The sequence below is a fragment of the Enhydra lutris genome, unplaced genomic scaffold, assembly GCF_002288905.1.
Source record: "Enhydra lutris kenyoni isolate GAN:26980312 unplaced genomic scaffold, ASM228890v2 scaffoldscaffold122, whole genome shotgun sequence".
Lineage (NCBI taxonomy): Eukaryota > Metazoa > Chordata > Mammalia > Carnivora > Mustelidae > Enhydra > Enhydra lutris.
In genome coordinates this window covers 182,644-197,323 of record NW_019154206.1, presented here as the reverse complement: position 1 = coordinate 197,323, position 14,680 = coordinate 182,644, and the positions used below count along the sequence as shown (strand labels likewise).

Genomic DNA, 14,680 nt, shown 5'->3' with positions numbered 1-14,680 from the left:
TCCCAAACCCAGGTTCGCTCCGCGCAGGCGCGCTTCTCCGCGTTCCGGCGCTCCGAACGCGCAACGAAACTGCCCCAGGATCCCTTCACTTCCCTTTCGCGTCAAGGAGGCAGAAACGCGGGGGAAACCTCGGTTACGACAGCCTCGTGATTTAGCCGAGCCCGAGCGCCTGTTTCATGGAAGACGTACCCGACGGTGCGTGAGGGAAGCCTGCCTCCGTCACCCACCCGATGAACGGAAACACCGGGCAGGCACAGAACACTTGAACGCGCGCCTTTGTCATCAAGACACTTACTCTGCCTTCGTCCTCAGGAAGGTGTACTTGTGAAGACAGCGTCTTTCGACAGCTAGAGCTGAGCGCTGGCAGCCCCCAGACGCTCCCAACCCCGCGCTGCCACGGAGCCTTCTGGGAGCTGTAGTCCGAGCCTGAGCACGGGACCCGGAGGAATGCAGACAGTGGACTGCAACTCCCAGGAGGCCACGCTGCTGGGAGACACCTATTTTTCCAGCACCGCCCACTACGTTCTTTCCTCGGGAGGAGGACCCGCCCCGCGGAGCCTCTGGGAAAGGTAGTACGAGGCCCGAGGTCCACGCCCGCCACCTGGTGGACAAAGTTGGTGTGACTACAATTTCCTGTAACTTCTGGAATCCCTCTCCTCAGGCTTCTCGGACTCTCCGTAGCCACCGATTGCGTGCTTCTGGAGTTCGAGAACCTGACCAACGTAGTTTCGGGGAATTATAGTGAGAGAAATCCGTCTCATTGCCGCCTACGCCCGGCCGGGGAGCTTAAACCAGGTCGGAAGGTCCCCTTTTCCCCAGCCCGGCCCGGTCGAGCTTGTCCATTGGGCGGACACGCCTATCGCCGCGCCTTCTGGGAAACGTAGTCTGACCCTCTGGGAGCTCAGGTGTGTCGACTGCTGGACTAGGACCAGGGCTCCGGCCTCCCGACTACAACTCCCGGGATGCCTATGCGGCGGGGTCCGTCTCTCCGGAGTCCCCGGCCGCGCTCTCCCATTGGTCAGGGGCCACAGCGCGGGGTTTTCTGGTCCTGGTAGTTACGCTTTGCCCCCGGTGCCGCCGTAGAGTGGAGAGGCTACGCTGGCCGCGGGCCTCGGGTCTGTTCCGTGGTGTGGGGCCGTCCTGGGCGGTCTGTCCGGATCCGCGAGCCGGTGGGCGCTGGAGGGAGCGGGTGGTACTGCAGGTGGCGCCTAGAGGATCTCGGAGTCGGAAGAGGCGACGGCCGCGGGGCGCCTGGCAGCCCGCCCTCGGGTGAGTGGCCGCGCGCCCTCCCTTCCCGGGTCAGGTGTGCACCCTGCTCCCGAGTCTCGGTTGGGAGTCGGTGCCCTAGCCCGTCGCTGTGGCCAGGCGCGGCAGAAGACCTCGTAATCCTGCAGCCCTTGCATGTAGCGCGATGTCCCCCAACCAGTAGAGGTCGAGACGAAACCTCCCGGCGAGAAAGTTGCACACCCGGATTCCCGGTGGCTTCAGCTACCGCGCACGTAAGGGACGAGCAGTTCTGTCTTCCCATCGTCTGGAATGACGGTCGGAAAGACGAAGCGTCGCTCAGTTCGTGTTTGTGAAGCCGCCATAACCGTAATTCCTGCGCTGTTAACTGAGTTCAGCCTCCTCTTTTGGAAAAACAACCCCCCCCAAGAAGTGGGAACTGCTTCCCGAGACCGTTGTGAGGCGTAAGAAAATTTCCGTTAGGTGAAGTGCTCGCTGAAGTACCGCGCCCGGCGTGGGATGAGGATCCCTGGCAAAGGTTAACGTTATTGTCGGCAAATATTAACGTTATCGTTTTCATGCACCTGGTGGTATAAAAAAGGGGGGTCGTCAAGGGAAGCGTTCTTTTGGTTTTGTGGAAGATCCCAAGTTGATCAAGAAATGGGGGAGCTGTGTAGGGGTGAACATTTTAGTGTAATGGCAGCTCACCTCTGAAATGGCTGATGCGGAGCCCTGATGCCCCCCGCGAAGGCTCAGGTGTATCCCTCAGGAGCCAGACAGCTTTTAGAACATCTCCCTGTACACCTGGTGCATTCGCATTCACACGTAGCCGTCCCTGCTTTTCTGGGAGCTTTGCAGGGGTAAGGGTCCTGGCTCAGCAGGCATGTGGGTGACATTTCAAGGGCAGGTTACTTTCCATGATGTGACGGTCGACTTCTCCCAGGAGGAATGAGGCCTGCTGGGCCCTGCCCAGCCGACCCTGTACCATAACGTGATGCTGGGGACCTTAAGACACCTGGTCACTGTGGGTGAGGCTGTTCCCCATGTCCACTTCTATTTGCGTGGGGTCTTGGCAGAGTGGGTTTGATTTAGTTGGGAGTGTGGAGTCACCGGGGGATTTGTCCTCATCAAACCTCAGCCTGAAGCGGCTGCCTGGTTCATTTTGTAGAGCATGTGACTCTTGATCTTGGGGTTGTGAGTTCATGCCCCATATTGGACATTGAGCTTACTTAAAAACAAATAAAACAAAACGTTGTCCCAAAATGTATATGAAAAGAACCAGAACCTCACAGCTTGATCATTCATTTGCCCAGGACCTTGGAACCTCAAGCCAGATACTGTTGCCCACCTAGAATTTGGAATAGAGCAATGCATGATGGACAGAGGGCTCTCCCAGGATTCCCGCCTAGGTGAGATGGGAAAGGATCTTTACAGTCAGTGTTTATATGTTCCTTCATATCTTCCTTCTCTACTGCTTTTCATTACCTTTTCATTTCCATAATTCCATCTGGGATCATTTTCCTTTTGCTTCGAGTTCCCTTTATCATTTCTTTCAGAGTGACAAAATGCCTTCATTTTGTGTTTGCCTGAAAATGCCTTTATTTCATCTTCATTTTGGAAAGATACTGTAAACAGAGAATTTTAGGTTGTCAGGTTTTTGGGTTTTTTGTTTTTTTTTTTTCTTTTTCTCAGCACTTTGAAGACACCATGCAGTTGTCTTCTGGACTCCATGGTTTCTGTTGAGAAGTCAACCGCCTTCTTATTTTTGTTACTTTGAAGACAATGGGCTTTTTTATTTTTTTGCCCATGGTACTTCCAAAATGCACAAAGTTTACATGTACAATTGAAACATTTTGATAAATGTACGCACATATGTAATTCTCATCTAAATGGGGCTCGATATTTTCATTACTTCACGAAGTTCCTTTGTTACCTCTTTCCATTTCCGAAAGGCAACCACTATTGAGATTTTTTTTTCCACCATAGGTTATTTTTACCTTTTCTAGAACTTCATATAAAGCGAATTATATATTATTTCTTTTGCGTATGGCTTATTACCCTAAGATTTTTGAGATTCATCTGTGATTTTATATGCATTTTTATTTCTTTACTTTTTACTTTTTAGTATTTAGGGACATTTTATTTCTTAATCACTTACAATTTACCCATTCTCTTGATAATGAACATTTGGATTGTCTCTAGTTTGGGGCTATTATGAATAATGGTGCTAACATTCTTGTGCAATGTTTCCAGTGGACTTGTGTTTTTATTCTCTTGAGTAAATGTCTAGGAGTGGAGTTGTTGGGTGATAGATTAACAGTTTTGATTGGTAGTGCCTTAGAATCAGTTTGGGGGGGGCGCCTGGGTGGCTCAGTCAGTTAAGCGTTTGCCTTCGGCCTTTGGCTCAGGTCATGATCCCATCAAGCCCCACACTGGGCTCCCTGCTTAGCAGGGAGCCTGCTTCTCCCTCCCCCATTGCCCCTGCTTGTGTGCTCGCTCTCTCTCTCCCCTTCTCTGTCAAAGAAATAAAATCTTAAAAAAAAAAAAAAAAAAAAAGAATCAGTTTAGGAAGACTTTATATCTTAACATGTCTAGCCTTCTAATTTTGCTTATGGTATATTTAGGTAATTCTTGCAGCAATATTTTTCAGTTTTTAAGCATATGGGTCATGCACATCTTTTACTAATTTTATTCCTAGAAATTTGGCATTTTTTATGCTATTGTAAATATTATTTGTAATTTCATTATCTTATTGTTTGTTGCTAGTGTATATAAATATAATTTCCTCTTAACTGATATTCTATCCTGTGTGAACTTGCTAAAATCGCTTAATTGTTCTAGTAATTTATTTTCAATGTCTTTAGATTTTTACCCAGTCATGTTGTTTTCAAATAAGGATTGCTTTGCTTCTTCCTTTTGATACTTTACGCTTTTTCGTTTACCGTATTATTATACCAGCCAAGACCTCTATAGTACTTTTTAAAAAAAATTGATGTGTAATTAACATACAGTGAGATATGCTGTTCCTAAGACTACAGTCCAATAAAGTTTTGCAGATGTATATTTGTGTGACCTATACTCCAGTCCACACATAGCATATTTCCATTCCCATACATTTCCTAATGTCCTTTTCCACTTCGGACTCCCCCAGTGTGGCAACCATTCTTCTCATACCTGTCACCATAGATATCAAGTACAATGTTAAATAAAAGTGGTAAGAATGAACATCTTTGCCTTGCTCCTGATGTTACGGAATAGCATTAAATATTTTACCATTAAATATTATCTGAAACCCTTTATCAAATTGAGAAAGTACTATTCCTGGTTTCCTGAGGACTTTTTTTTTTTTTTTTTTATCATGAATGGGTGTTATCAAATGCTGTATATGCATCTATAGACATGGTTGAATTTTTTTTTCTCTGTTCCATTGATTTCTGCTTTCTATTATTCCCTTTCGTTGTTTTGGTTTAATTTGGTTTCCTTTTTTCTGGCTTTTTTGGGGCAGAAGCTTAGTTCATTAATTTTAATGCTTTCTCTTTCTAATGTTTGCATTTATAGTTATACATGTTCCTTTAAATCTTAATTTCAACTGCATCCTGCACGTTTTCACATGTTGTATTTTCTTTCTTTCTTTTTTTTTTAAAGATTTTATTTATTTGACAGAAATAACAAGTAGGCAGAGAGGCAGGCAGAGAGAGAGGAGGAAGCAGGCTCCCTGCTGAGCAGAGAGCCCAATGCGGGGCTCGATCCCAGGACCCTGAGATCATGACCTGAGCCGAAGGCAGAGGCTTTAACCCACTGAGCCACCCAGGCGCCCTACATGTTGTATTTTCATTTTTTTTTTTTTAAATTTTGTTTATTTATTTGACAGACAGAGATCACAAGTAGGCAGAGAGGCAGGCAGAGAGAGAGAGGAGGAAGCAGGCTCCCCGCCGAGCAGGGAGCCCGATGCGGGGCTCGATCCCAGGACCCTGGGACCATGACCTGAGCCGAAGGCAGAGGCTTTAACCCACTGAGCCATCCAGGGGCCCCTGTATTTTCATTATTGTTCAGTTCATTATTTTTTGTTTTCCAAATGTCTTGAACTAAATGGTAATGAAAATACAACATACAAAAGTGATTTCTTCTTTGATTCGTGAAGTACATTGTTCAATTTCCAAGTGTGAGGGGATTACTGTTATTGATGGCTAGATTATTTTCATTGTGGTTGAAGAACATACTCTGTATGAATTCAGTCCTTTTAAATTTATTGAGAAATGTTTTTACGATACAGTATATGGTCTATTTGGGTGGGTAGGTGGGTATGTATGTATTCTGTTACTGTTGGATGTGGTGTTTCATAGAGACCTGTCATCCCTTTAAAGTCTTGGCTTTTGGAATTCTGTCATTTTGGCCTGGATGAGGCTCCCCCTTGTGTCTGTCTCAGTTCTCTGGAAAGGTAGGCACAGTTTACCAACTGTTCTTCAGAGAGAGGAGAGGGTTTACAGGGAACAGATGAATGAAATCAGAAAGAACTGATGGTTTAGTTCTACATTTCTGGGTATGGTGCTTTAAGCCCACACTGCCTGTGAACTTTCACCTTTTTTTGGGTGAGTCTTTACTATGTACCCAGTAAAAAGTTGCATTTTAGAAGTGGGAATTTTAGTCTCATGTCTGTCTTCCCCCGGAGACTGTCATTTAGAATGGTTTTACTAGCTTCATTTGTAACATTGAGGTGCGTAATGAAGTGCTGAAAGGTTTGATATCAAATGTCAGAATCATACGATTTCCTCTGCAGGTTATTGCCCTTGAACACTAAACACCTAGGATGGTACCTTTGATCAGTCTAGATCAACTCTCTTTTCTTATCTTTTCAAATGTTTCCTCTGCTGCTTCAGTCTTTCTTGTAACTCCAACTACACATTAATCCTTTTGTCAAGTGTTCTGTTTTTATATTATTTTCTCTCCTTTTGTGTCATCATAAAATTTCCACTTACCTGCCTTTGAATTCACAGATTCTTTCTTCTGTTGTGTCTAGTCTGCTATGAAGTCTTCTCAGGTTTACTTCAGATACTACATTTTTATTTAATTCCAGAATGGAATTTTCATTTGAAAATTTCCCATGAAATTCTGTTATGTTTATAATAGGTTCGGTTTTTTCCCCAGTCAGTGTAAGTGAAACTTTATTGAGGCCCCAGGGCCATGGGGCTCGGGCAGGAGGCCACCCTGTGGGGAAAGGAAGAGCTGATGGAGGGGCTTTATTGACATTCTTCTTGGGGTGTGGATGGTTGGTGCGGCCACACGTCTGGGATCACAACGCTCGTTGCAGTTGAATTTCCGGGCGAACTGGCAGAAGGAAGGCTAGGGGACATACCTCCAGGCCAAGCACCAAATGCAGGGGCTCTTCTGGATATTGTAGTCTGAGAGAGTGCAGCCGTCCTCCCCCAGCACAGACATTGATCTTCAAGTGGCTTCAAGTGGGAACCCTCATTGTCTTGGCTTTGACATTCTCAATGGTGTCACTGGGCTCCCATGAGGGTAATGGTCTTGCTTGTCAGGGTCTTCATGAGGATCATCTCTGTGTTTGCTGCTCAGCCACCAAGTTGAAGAGAAAGAGCTATAATAGTTATTTTTCATTTTTTTCCTGCTACTTCTAATGTTTGGTATATCTGCCTCTATTGACTTTTTTTTTCTTGGTGATGAGTCACATTTTCCTGATTCTTTACATGTCTAGTCAATTTCTGTATACTGAATGCTGCACACGATGCATTGGAGAGATGATGGAGTCTTGTCTTCTACCAGAATTGTCCGTTGTGTGGGAGGCCACGGTAAGGCTTGAGACAAAAACCAAACCAGGCCCTGACTTGTGCCTCCTTTAAAGACTAAATAGCCGAACAAAAGGCTTAGGTCAATAAAGTTGAGTAGCACTGAGAAAGGGTTTGTGCTATGTGTTGTGCGCTCGCCTACGTGACTTCCCACACGTTTGCTAGTCAGATAGAGACAATTTGGCCGGGGTCAGAAATTCTTGGCTGGTCCTTGCTGTCCTTGCACGGGCTATAGACTACACCACTGTAAGACTGTGCTGTGCTTACACAAACTATGTCTTGAGTGGCCTTGCAGTCAGTACATCTGGCGCTAGAAGATCTGCTATTGATGTTTAGAAAATAGATAATGGGAAAGCTTGAAGGATTTTCTGTGCATGTTGCAAACTCTTTAGTAATCAGCTAAAAATAGATACTTTTCTTATGATTGTTTCTGTTAGTTATATAATGCCTCACAGCCTTGAATAAAATCAGCACTATTGGACATCCTCCTTGGTGCTCCTCCTGCCCCCATCTCTTTGTCTCTTAATTTCTTTTCAGCATCCTCTTACCCTCTCGACCCTGGTCGATTGTCGCGCCGACCGTGACACCGTTGTTCTTTTTTTCTGGAGGCAGTTAAATTACTGAAATCATCCTAATCCTGATGAGGCTCAGGTTTAGGATTTATTAAAGTAACATAACTTTGGTTTTGCTTTAGCTCTTGGATGTAGTTCTTATCCTTGAGGCTGTTTCCTTCTAAGGTACAACTTTCTACAGTTTCACCAGAATGCCTCGGGTGCTCACCGGGTCAGAGCCAGTGTCCCCCAACACTTGGTAACTTCTGAAACCTCTGCTCAGCCCTGTAACAGCTGTTCTTTGTCAGGTCTTAGCCTTCTGTGCACTTGCAGTTGGAGTCCAGTTAAGGACTCCAGGAGAAACCCTCTGCAGGTTTCCAGCCCCCTCTTTGCTCTGCGTGACCTTGCAAAGCCCTCCTCGCATTCAGCTCCACAGCCTCCTCCCACGTCAGAAACACAAGGCCTCCCCGCCACTGGGAGTCAGGCTGCTGAGCACAAGGAGGTGCCCTGTCAGGCCACCTCGCAGACATGTCCCAAGCATCCCTGGTGCTCTAGGTGAGTTGCCTCTGCCTAGTGTGCGGACCACTCTGTGTTAATCCATATGCCTGTGGAGCTCTCTAATTCCCTGTGTTATTTGGGTACTGGAGACACAGTGGGAACAGGATGGACAAGGTTCCCCCCACCGTGGAGCCGAAAGCCGCTAGTATATGGTGTCTGGCGGGGGGGCAGACAATAAAGAACGAAAAGAACAAAGGGATGTTGACTAATGCTGAGCAGTGTATGCGGGAAGTAAAACAGGACAATGTGGTGGAAAGTGACGAGGAACCCAGGCAGGCCGGGAGGTTGGGCAGGGTCTCTCAGAGGAGGTTACCTGGGACTTGAGAGCTGAATGATGAAAGGGGCGGGTTGCTGACACTGAAGACTTTGGAGACCCAAGAAAGGTCCTCAGGCAGAGGGACTCTGTGCTATTGGTGGAAATGGTCGTGTTAAGGGAGAACTAAAACGCAGAAGGATAAGGGTTGAGGAGAACTAAGGTAGTCTGACCCTGCTTCTGGGTGCTTTGGAAGACTGGATCTAAAGACATGTTCTTACCATCATGAAACTGGTTTGCTGGGAAGATTTATTTGTTATCGACTACAGGCAGAAAAGACGTTAGGTGGAGAAATGGGTCAGATTCTGGGATGTCCAAGCATAAGCAAAGGGCGGTGATTCTGAGCATCTCACGTCTGGGGGTGTCTGCCTATTCTGTGACCTGTCTCGTAACGGTATCCCCTCTGCCTTTTGTGCTGACTGTTAGGTTGGTCAGTCTTCCTGTGGGTTCTTTGTGTTCTGTGTGTACCTTCCGTGGCTTTTCTTCTCAGAGTTCACCTTTTTTTTGGTTGGTACTGTAAAACATCTACTCCCCCTGTGCACATCTTGTGGCTTTTATCTCAACATTCTCACTCTAGGAGTTTTCTTCTAAGCACCCAAATTATTTTTAATTTCCTTCTAGAAAGGAAGAAGAGACCTAGAAGCCAAGAGTTGCCACCAACAGAGGCCTTTGCTGGGAAGGAGTTACCCAGCAGCATGAACCTGACGAAGCCTGTAGTGGATGGTTGCTGGTGTTCTACCACAGCAGATAGCTGGGAACCTGGGGACGAGTCGGAGAAGCAGAAGACACACAGTGCCATTTCCGGGCTGACGGGACATAAACAAGGGCAAGTAGTGAGACCCGGGTTGGGGACTGGGGAAATGCTGCAATTGTGGGAAAATGCAGCTTCAATTCAGACTTTTTCTTCACGGAGATTTCTTGTTAAAGAGTATTTCTATCAAATTGACTCAACTCAAAGCGTACAGCATAATTTTATTTTAAAAAATCATCAGGAAATCTTGGTGGGGAAGAAACCTTGTAAAGGCAGTCCGTGTGGAAAACCTTTGGGAAACCTGTCAAAGTTGAATGAGCATGGTAAAGATACCAGCCAGAGCTTATTCCTCTCTACACATGAGATAATTAACATAGGAGAGAAATTCTATGGATTTAAAGAAAGTGGAGATTTTTTTATCTATAGCTCACCCCTTTCTCAGGTCATGAGAACTCCTACTAAGGAGAAATCCTATTAATGTAATGAATGTGGGAAAGCCTTTAAGAAACTTTCATCTCTTTCTTACCATCTGAGAAATCACGGTAGAGAGAAAGCCTATGGATGTAATGAATGTGGGAAGTCTTTCTGGCAGAGCCTACACCTCATTTTACACCGGAGAACTCACACTGGTGAGAAACCTTATGAGTGTAATAAATGTGGAAAGTCTTTTAGCCAAAATTCTCACCTTAATGTACACCGGAAAATTCATACTGGAGAGAAACCGTATAAATGTGATGACTGTGGAAAATCCTTCAGTGGACGGTCTAATGTCAGTGTGCATAAGAACACATACTGGAGAAAAACTCTATAAATGTAACGAATGTGGGAAAGCCCTTAGCGACTGCTCCTTCGATACACAACGTGAAAGGACGCACACTGGAGAGAAACTGTGGAGAGAAACGAATGTGATGAATGCGGAAAAGCCTTTGGTCACAGCTCTCACCTTACGGTTTACAAGAGAATCCATACTGGTGAGAAGTCATATAAATGTAACAGATGTGGGAAAACTTTCAGTTTTCATTTATCCTTCACTCAACATAAGAGAATGCACACTGGAGAGAAACCATATAAATGTCATCCATGCAGGCAGGCTTTTAATCAAGGTTCTGATTTTATTGGGCACTAAAAAACTCATACGAGGGAGAAAAAAATACATATTTCATTTTAATATATAAAAACTGTACACATACATTTAAATTTTGTGGGTTTTTTGGTGCATTCCCAGAGAAGGGTTGAACCTACGTGGCATTTGATACCTAGGAAAAATTTTTTAATTAGTGAGATCAAAAGTCTCTTTAGTAATACTAACTAATGTGATTACCCAGTGTGGGAAGGGCTATTGCTCAGAAGTCAAAACAGGTTGAGGATATTTGGCTGAATGACTGATGTACTGTCCCAAAGAGCCAGAGTGCCATTAGTTGCTTCCTTGTTCCCCCAATGCTAGAAAATTGGGCTGCTTCTAATTTGTTTCAGGAATTCATTATAAACTGTAATTATGAACACTGTGTAGAAACATGGAAAATGCCTAGAATACAGTTGGCCCTTGAACAACTGTTAGGGTCCGTGATCAAAGAACGAGACTGATTAAAGCAAAAATCAAACAAAGCTTTATTTCACGCCAAGCATCAAAAATCAAACTGACCGGTCAGGGCTGTCTCTTACGAAAAGGTGACGACGATGACCCTGGCAAGTCCGCTCCCAACCTGGTTGCTCTGGATAAGGCCTTTCTGTAGATGAGGCCGCTCTGGACGAGGCCACTCCCAGGACGAGGCCGCAGCTGATGAGGTCGCTCCTCAGGGCTGCTCCCTGGAAAGGCTGCTCACAAAAAGAGGCCGCTCTGGAGGAAGCCTCTTTCCTGATGATGCTGCCTCCCGCAGGGCTGCTCACCGAGGAAGCCTCTTTCCAGATGAAGCCGCTCCCCGGAATGGCGCAGCTCCAGCGAGGCTGCGGCTCAGGGTATCAAGGCCGCTCCTGGCAGCGAGGCCGTTGGCAGCGAGGTTGCCGGCGTCAGGCCGTTCCCCGCTGTGTGTCAGCGGGGCCGCTGGTGTCGGGACCGCTGGCGTCAGGACCGCCGGCGTCTGGACCGCTGGCGTCATGGACTGCTGCTGGTGTGCTGGGACCGCCGGCGTGCTGGGTCAGCTGGCGTCCGGACCGCTGGCGTCTCAGGTGCAATGGCGGGTCCGCTGCAGGTGGCTCCGCTGCTCCCCGCGGCGCCGCTGCCGAAGCCGCGGTGTGGGCGGGGCTGCAGGCGTCGGAGCTGCCGGCGGCTCGTCTAGCTCTGACGAGAGCTGTCACACTCTCACAGCTCTTACAAGAGCTGTTACAGCTCCTACAGCTCTTAACGAGAGCTGCGACAGCTCCTATAGCTCTTACAAGAGCTGTCACAGCTCTCTTCTGCTCCCGCCGACTCTCCTTCTTCTGCTCCTGCCGACTCTTCTCTGCTGCTCCTTCTTTCTTCTTCTTCTGACAGCTCTCCTTCCCCCTTTTGCCAGCCTCGCAGACCAACCTTTATGGGGGTGGTTGAGCCCCGCCCCTACACAGGTAGCCGATTGAGTCCTAATTCACCCAGTGGATATACCCACGCCACACCGATTGGACGTCTTCACCCGGCGTGCCCCGCCCCTACTTCCGGGGTCCACAAGCTAGTACCTCTGGGAGGGGCAGGCCCTTACACAACACAGTTTTGAACTGTGCAGTTCCACTTACATGTGGATTTTTTTCAATAAATACAGTACGATATTGTAAATTTATTTTTCTTCCTTTTGATTTTCTTTCCTCTAGCTTATTTTAGTATAAGAATACAGAATGTAATATATATGATCTATAAACTATGTGTTAATCAACTGACTGCTTGTATTATCGGTAAGATTGCCAGTCTGTAGGAGGCTATTAGTCAAGTTTTTGGAGAGTCAAAGTTCTGTGCAGATTTTCAGATGTGCAGGGCATCAGCGCTCAACAACCCCCAAGTCGTTCCAGGGTCAGCTACAGTGAAATGTGACCTGTTGTGACTGTGTTGCCCTCCATGTGCATTTGGAGAAGAGCTTAGAAGAAAACAGAAATGAACGTAGCTAGTCAGTAAAAGTCTTTGGGGATCGTGTGATTTTCCTTTTCATGTTCAAAACTGCTACAGCTTTATGGGGCACCTGGGTGGCTCAGTTGAGTGTCCGACTCTTGGTTTTGGCTCAGGTCATGATCTCAGGGTCAAGAGATCGAGCCCTGTGTCGGGCCCCACGAGATTCTCTCCATCTGCCCCTCCTCTGCTCACATGTTCTTTCTCTTTCTCAAATAAACAAATCTTTTTATTTTTTTAAGAAACTGCTATAATTTTACAGTAAATGAAAAGATAAAGGGGAGAAGGGGCACCTGGATGGTACAGTCACTTAAAACATCTGACTCTTGGTTTTGTCTTGGGTCATGATCTCAGGGTTGTGAGGTCAAGTCCCGGGATGGGCTCTGTGCTGATACACACTGTTCCAGAATATGTAGAAAGCTGAATGTTTACCTCTCTTGTGATGCCAGTTTGTCAAAATCAAAGAAGGAACAATTAAAGGCCGATATCTTTCAGGACTATTAATGCAAAATTTCCAGATCAGATCCTGCCAGTAAAGCCAGAGTAGCTAGTACATTTGAATTCAGAAACATTCATTCCAGGATCAGCGTACTGAGTATTAGGAAATACATAACCATAATACCCATTTTAATCAATCAGTGGAGAAAGCCAGTCATCTCAATGATTAATGAGAAAGAAGTTGAGAACGTTTAAAGACTAAGGAAAGAAAACCCCTGGTAACAGGAAAAAAATTGTTTTTATCATATGATAATCAGGCTTAAATGATGACATTAGCACTGAGGTTGGCAAATTATGACCCACAGGCCAAACCTGGCCCATGTGTTTTGTAAATAATCTTGTTGGAACATAGCCACACCCACTCATTTCCGTACTGTCTGCGGCTGTTTTAACACACTAAGGTGGAACTGAGCAGTTGTGAGCTTGCATAGCCTGAAAAGGTAAAATATTTACTAGAAAGACCTTGCCAATCCCAGATGTAGAGCCATCTCCATTCCATTTAGGGAGAACCAAGGCAAAGGTTGCTCACTAGTCTTTTGTATGAACAGGAGATTTACAAAAGGAATACAAATGGACAACCAGTATGTTAAAAAATGCATGAGTTCATCAGTCATCAGAGAGATGATAATAAGTATTTGAGCAGCTGCTGCAAAGTAGGCTGTACCCCAGCACGCAGTCTCCATTACCTCGTGCAGCACAGGGATCCTGGTGAAGCAGGTTCTTCTATTATTTCCGTTGTGTAGATGCAGAAAATACAGCCTAGAGAGGCTAATTGGCAGGTAAAGATTGACAATGATTTAAAGAGACTATGTTGGAGGGGCGCCTGGGTGGGTTAGTTGGTGAAGCGTCTCCCTTTGGCTCAGGTGGCGATCCTGGGGTTCCTGGGATCGAGCCCCACATTGGGGTCATCCGTGTTGTTGTTAGGAACCCAATTTGGTCTCCCAATAGTATGCCATTTAATTTTTGCACCTCATGACGTAAACTTTCTCCTATCAGGGTGATTTACTATTTTGCTGTTACAAACCATGCTAAGACTGTAAGGGCCTGCCCCTCCCAGAGGAACTGGCTTGTGGACCGTGGATGTAGGGGCGAGGCAGGCAGGGTGGAGACGTCCAATCGGTGGGGCGCGCGTATAATATCACCCACTGGGGTGAATTGGGATTCAATTGGCCGCCTGTGTAGGTAGCAGCCCTGTCCAGGGAGCGACCTCACCAGCATCGGCCTTCTTGGGAGTGGCCTCTTCTTGGGAGTGGCTCCAACCAGGGAGCGGCCTCATCTGCAGAGCAGCCTCGTCTGGAGCGGCCTTCTTGGGAGTGACCTTGTCAGAATCATCATCCTCGTCTTTTCGTAAGAACAGCCCTGACCGGTCAGTTTGATTTTTGACGCTTGGAGTGAAATAAAGCTTTGTTTGATTTTTGCTTTATATCAGTCTCGTTCCTTTGATCACGGACCCTAACATAGAGCCGCTCCCAAGAAGAGGCCACTCCCAAGAAGGCCGCTCCGGACGAGGCTGCTCCACAGATGGGGCCGCTCCCAACGACGAAGAGGCAATGACAGCGGCGATGACACAGACTCTGCTCCCCATGATGCCACTCTGACAAGGCTGCTCCCCAGAGGAGGCCACTGCTCCGGACGAGGCCCCTCACCGACGAGGCCACTCCCCGGTTGGAGGTGCTCCCAAGAAGGGCCACTCTGGAGGAAGCCGCTCCCAGGACGAGGCTGCTCCCAAAGACGAGGCGATGACGACAGCGACGATGACGAGGAGGACAACACCGATGACACAGACTCTGCTCCCCATGACGCCACTCTGACAAGGCTGCTCTGGCGAGGCCACTCCCCAGGCAAGGCTGCTCCGGCGAGGTGGCTCTGGAGGAAGCCTCTTTTTTGATGCTGCTGCTCCCGCAGGGCCGC

The 14,680-nt window shown here is 46.9% G+C and overlaps 1 long non-coding RNA gene across 1 annotated transcript; it reads left to right on the top strand.

The window, feature by feature from the left end:
* Positions 1-1,192: 1,192 nt before the first annotated feature.
* On the top strand, positions 1,193-10,777 carry LOC111139880. The gene is made up of 3 exons (XR_002640118.1): positions 1,193-1,762; positions 2,538-2,633; positions 9,072-10,777. It is a non-coding gene; the product is annotated as an uncharacterized LOC111139880 (long non-coding RNA).
* Positions 10,778-14,680: the final 3,903 nt, after the last annotated feature.